General features: G+C 49.1%; 1 protein-coding gene across 3 annotated transcripts in view; it reads right to left on the reverse strand.

Annotated features, from left to right (window-relative positions):
• DMTF1 (cyclin D binding myb like transcription factor 1) overlaps positions 1-4,535 on the reverse strand; it is a 29,855-nt gene extending 25,320 nt beyond the window's left edge. Inside the window, exon 1 of one of the 3 annotated variants that reach the window (XM_083575166.1) lies at positions 4,418-4,535. The gene's annotated coding sequence lies outside the window, so the exon portion shown is untranslated. The remainder of the gene's footprint in view (positions 1-4,417) is intronic. The other 2 variants (XM_083575164.1, XM_083575165.1) reach the window with 2 other exon arrangements.
• Between the last annotated feature and the right edge of the window lie 1,465 nt (positions 4,536-6,000).

Here is a 6,000-nt window from a genome sequence, read left to right on the forward strand (position 1 = left end):
AGGGCTGACTCAGCAGCTGTCTACAGAGCCAGGATTCCACCATGCTGGAAGCAGATGAGTTCAAGATCTTAAGTGTTTCTCCCTGCATGAACAGAGGCTCTGATCTGGAATTCTCTGCAATATCGCAGGTTCTGGAGCTCACTAAACTTGTACAGGGATTCTTGCTTCTGTAGCAGGAATATTTTGACTTGTGCCTACTGTAATCATAGTTTTATTTATTTACTGTCAGGGCTTTTGCCAAAGCATGCAAAAGTATCCAGAATTTTAAGACAGCATAAACTAAAACTCTGTGAGAACTTTCAGCTATTCCCCCCCCCCTTCATAGTATTTTTAGAATCACAATGCTCACTTTTACAGGAGTGCATTTTTCACTGAATTTGACTTTTAAAAATCCCATGTGCAAAGCAATATAAAAAAATGGAGGATAAAAGTTTCATAATAGAACCTTTTTATAGGGAGAATGAATTCCTTTAAAATATGGATAACGGGCATGAGAGATTACAATGAGAAAGTAGTAACAAAGGCTTTTGAATGCACAGGCGTATTTGGGCAGAGTGTATTCTTATAGGGTGGCAGAGGATGGTTGTGGGTAACACATGTATAAATATAGTGCACTAGTGGGGACAGAATACTAGTTTGAATAATGAGGTCCCCTTGACATCATGGCCCTTTATTTTTCCAAAATGAATGAAGAATTAAAACAGAGGTTCCCCCCCCCAGCCCTTAAGAGAGCAGTTTCTTATTCAGCGCTGCCCTTCGCCATAGCTAAAGCATTTAGGATCAACAATTCATGATCCCCTGCCTTAGGTATTCAACCGCATAATGCTTCAATTATGCAGCCATCACCATCATTGATAGCCTTATTCATTAATAATTATCTATGTTTATCTGTATTAGTCCTATTCAGCAAAGGTCCTTTCCAAAGTTAACTGGCAGTGTCCTCATTGCACTTTTCATTCATTTCTTCCTTAATTATTTCTTGAACAGCCTATCAGAACTGCATCAATGTCTGCTTCTATTACGGATTTGCCTCCACTTTTTTATAGTGGAACAGTTCTATTCTGCTATAAGATATAAAAAGAAATGCAATGAGCTAATAATTAAGTCTATGGTGATCATGCAAATGGCAGAGCGGACTCTGGCCCATGAATGCTAATATCTCAGTAAATGTCTTCAAAATGCAATGAGGCTCTTTGCCATTTGGGCTAATTGAAGACTTTACAAGTTCTGCAGGAAGTGGCTACGTTTTGTGTGACACTTTTTGAGGAAACAGAACCTAATTGAAGGGATTCATCCTGGAAGGGGGCATACAAAGATGCTGAGGGTTTCTCTTTCTGAAGCACTAAGTGTGACCACAATAATACAATACAGCATGTAAGATTCTGTGCAGAAGAGAAGATTTTTTAGAAACGTTATTTATTCATTCATCAGTAGGTGAATGCAGAACAAGGCCGGCCGCTTCCCTCAACATGCTGAACGGTCAGGGATGGTGGAAGCTTCAGTCCATCAATATTTGGAGGGCACCATATTAACTACTTCTGCTCCAGGGTGCAAAGCCAGTGACATGCTGTGCATTTTGGGTTGCAGTGAAACAGAAACAATTGACTTCAGGGTGTTGTATATGAAGATCTCACTACTTACTTATTTTACATTACAATGTCTGCGTCACTTTTCAACCAGAGATGGACCTCACAACAGCTTACAAAATATACAGTACAGACAAAATAGCATACCAATAAAAACCTAAGAGCCCTGTCTGAATCAGACCAAATGCCTATCTAGGCCAGCATCCTGCTATCACAGTGGCCAACCACATGCTTATAGGAAGCCTGCAAGGAGGACAGCCCTGTATGGCCCATCTCCCAAAGGAGGGAACTCCAAAGACTGGGCATCACCAGCAAAGGACCGGTGGGCATTACCAGCATACCCACCGACATAACTCAGGAAGAGACAGGATGCCAGGCAGAATCCCTCCTCATGGCCAACAATGCTAATGGGTGAGCAGAATCATATAGAAGCAAGTAAGCCTGGGCCCAAATAATTTAGGGCTTTAAAGATGGTAATGAACACTTTGAGCAGGGTTCAGAAATGGATCACAAGTCAGCGCAGATTGAACACAACTGAAGTAAGAGCTCTGAATAATGACCACCCCCCAGTAACCTGGCAGCAGTGTTCAGCATTAGCTGCAGTCCGAGATCTCTTCAAAAATAGCCTTTATACACAGTCCAGATGTGACCACAGCATGTGCAACAGTGGCTAGACCCACTGGCAAAGGTTGGTCCAGTTGCACTCCCCAACTGCCTGGTCCTTCGGAGGGAATGAAACCCCCACCCATAAGCATAAGACAATTTGAAAACTGAACCTAGAGTAGATCAGCCTCTAGGGTGCCACAGGACTTTGCTGTTATGGGCAGGGCACACAAAACTGAGATGGAAAGATACCATTAGTTTGGAAAACCAGCCTGACACTAGGGAGGGAGGAATGGAATGCTGGAGCGTTAATATTTTCTGTAGGATGGGGTGCAGCTTGTGAGAAAAGTTGTTAATGGAGTGGGGGGAGGTGTCACACTACATTCTGACAGCATTATGCAATACTTCAGGGGTGCAAAAGAAGAGGGCTGGGGGTGGGGGGGATAAACTGGCAGCGCTACATTCTTTTTCTGTTCCAAGTTCTGTAGAGAACAGGAGGTGCCAGAACAATTGGAGACAGTGTGAGTTTTGAAGCCGTGCAACGTTACATAATATGGAAATGCAGTGCATATGTGTAGGGGTGCAACAGGAGAAAGGAGTAAAGAATAATTAGCAGGATGATGTTCTGGCTACTTATGGGATAACAACCTTTTCTCCAAACTCCTCCTCTTCTCCTATGGCACCCCGACACATAAGCACACTGTATTTCTGCATTATAAAATAGATGCTGCACAGCATCTTATCCCTGTCTCCCCCATCTGCTTTATTCTCATGCTCCTCTTCCATGGCCCTGTGAACTGCCTCAAAATTCATTTCACAGGGCAATGTAAGTTAACACTGTTTGTTATTATTTTTTATATGGCGGGTGTTTTGGGTTTTTATAAATGAGATGATAGAGGATATATTGATGTATTGTATGATCACCCCCCCTTCTTTATGGTATTGTTATAAGTTTGTGAAGGGGAGGAAAGACTCCCCAAAATTTCTGGAAGCAGGAAAGTTAGAATTTAAACAAGTCCCATGAATCTTCAGATACAGCAGGGATTCAATGGCTGACCATGGCAGCCATTGAGAAAATAAAGGCAGGGATATGCGCCCTTAGCAGACTCTGTACCATGTAGCAGAGCAGTGGGCCCCCTCCTCCAGCTCTGTTAGTCAAAGCTGTTTTTAGGATTGCAGTTTCCTTGATGTGAGCTTAAGAAAAAGGTGTCAGTCTGCAGGCAGTGAGCTGGGATAGAGGGCTATGGCTGATTTCTGTAGACTGTACGTCCAATGTTGTGTAGACTCAATGTCCAAATAAGAAGACTGTAGCCATGGGAGAAGCAAGAACTCTTTGAGAGCGTAATGCTGTAGGCCCCCGTCGTAGGCTCAGGCTGTATATATGTGTAAACCATCTATCAAATAAACACCACAGTCCCCTCACTGGCCTCAATGTCCAAATAAGAACCCTGGGCAAGCACCCCTGGACCTCCTGGAACCTCACACCCCTCAGAGATGGAGGATGTCAGAAGTGGGAACCTTCCCGTTACTTTTCTATAGGAGAGCTGTTAAAGACACACCTGGGTCAAATGTATGCATTTCTCGGAGGGTGTAGTCTGTGGGGTACCTGGGCTCCCCATCTAATTTAGCATGTTAAACTACAAGTCGGGTGCCAGCCTGGTGCCTTTTGGGGTGGCAGGCTCAGGTGGTAGATATGGTGTCAATAAGCCATTTATCATAAGGACCCCCTGGTCTCCAATGTGACCACAGAGTAAAGGACCCTAATCCTGGAATCTCCCGGTGCTGCGGAGATTGGGGGGGCGCGTGAGAGCGCGGGGATGCCTGAGCCCCGCTCCCCCTCGGGCCCCGGAGGAGCCTTGGGCAGCGCAAGCCCACCTGGACCCGGAGCCCCCCGGGGGGAAGGAGACTCCGGCATGACTGTCGCTGCTGCCGCTGGTCGAGTGCGCAGAGCGCCCTTCGTGCCCCAAGGCCTCGGGTCGCTCACAGCGCTGCTCAAGGGCGGAAGGAGAAGCCCAGGGAGCCTCGCGGGGCCCCGAGGGGCTCCCAGGAGAGGACGGAGGCGCTTCCCGTGCGCCCCCCCCGAGACCTCCCTCCCCTCCGAGGCGCCGCTTTTCGGGCGCAGCCAAGGCCCCTTCCCTCCCCCCCGCCCCCCAACCGCCGCCTCCGCTCCGCCCGGCCTGATCCCCGGCCGCCTCTCCGCCCGCCCGCCCGCCTCGCGCCTCGCTTACTTCCTGTTTTGGGTCCGGGCACTTGAGAAACCAGGATGGAGGCGCCAAGTACCAGGATGGAGGGAGAGAGAGCGAGTCCGCCCGCCCGCCTCGAGCGGACGCAGAAGGAGAAGCGGAGGGAGGGGCGGAGGAGGGGCCAAGGCGCGGGGGGGGGGAGGGGGGAGGAAGCCGCCCGCGAAGTCCCGCCTACGGCTTCCGGCGCCACAAAAGTCGCCCAGCGGGGTCGGGAGACGCGCGACGGGAAGCGCGCGAAATAGGTCCCGCGTCGCGCGCCTCCTGTCCGCCCGCCTCCGCCTCCGTCCCATTGGCGGCCTCGTCGCCTCCGCGCCCGTCGCTCTTCTCCCGTGGGGGAGGGGAAAGAGGCGCCGCTTCGCCCCTCGCAAAATGGCGCCGCCGCCGCCGCCGCCTCGGCTGTTCCCTCAGCGAAGCGCAGGAGAAGCGGGGACTGGGCCTCCCCCGGGATGTGAGGAGGAGAAGACGCGGGGATAGGATAATATTGTACTGTGTTTTCTGCTGGGGCGGGAGGAGGAAGCAGCCTCTCCAGGGACTTATTACGGATATATAGCAAGTTCTCATATATATTAGAAATCAAGCGTTTCTGTGAATGAGTATGAAATCATAGAACGTGACAGAAAATATCCCAAGTTTCCCTCGACCTCAGAACAAAACTCCCAACGGAAAGGCGGCAGAGTTTCCTTCCCTCTAAAGGAGAATCTACCGCAACAGCCTCTCTCTTTTCCTTCTAAAAAGCAATATATAAAAAGTGTTGCAGCATCTTAAGGCTGCCACATTGAACACAACGGGACCACGCACAGGAATCTGCAGACATTTCATAGAATGGCAGAGTTGGCAGGGACCCCCGAGGGTCATCTAGTCCAACCCTCTGCAATGCCCAGCGACAAAAGCACCCGAGATTAAGAGGCTCCTGCCGTACCTACAGAGCGATATGAGCCGGTTGCCACTGTTCTTTTAGGAATGGTGGGAATGTGCTGTTGTGGAGGCAGATGATTTGATATTGTTACACTCCTAATCCCACCTTTCCTCCCAGGAGCTTCTCCCCTTCTCCATTTTGCCTCAACCCTTTTGGGGTAGGTGAGGCTGAGAGATGGCAACTGGCCCAAGCTCCCCACCCCCACCCCGTGGTCTTCATCACTGGGTGTGGATTCAGATCCTGGCTTTCCAGGTTTTAGTCCAAATGCTCCAGCCCGTCTTCCTTGCTGGCTGCCCAGGAGTCTCCATGTGTGCTCTTTCGGGTGGCCATTGATGTGCAGCTCCATCCTCTTCCAGTGCCACTGAAGACAAAGACAAAAAGATTTAGAAGCCGCGATGGTGTCCTTCTACTCTGGCCACAAATATTCCCACAGCATCTCATAAAGATCAATGGTGTAACAGTTCTTGGTTTCAGGCTTGCAGTCTAATGACACAAAACAAAACAAAAGGGGGAAAAACAAAATTCCGAGCTACAGTCTGCTGTTTTGAAGAAGACTTCTGCCATGGGCATGATTGACTGTGGATCAGCCATGTTTTATTCACATACTTTTTGGAGAACATTTGCTCACTGCAAACAATACATCTCCTTCCAA

This window comes from Podarcis filfolensis, assembly GCF_964270895.1.
Source record: "Podarcis filfolensis genome assembly, chromosome: 10".
Lineage (NCBI taxonomy): Eukaryota > Metazoa > Chordata > Lepidosauria > Squamata > Lacertidae > Podarcis > Podarcis filfolensis.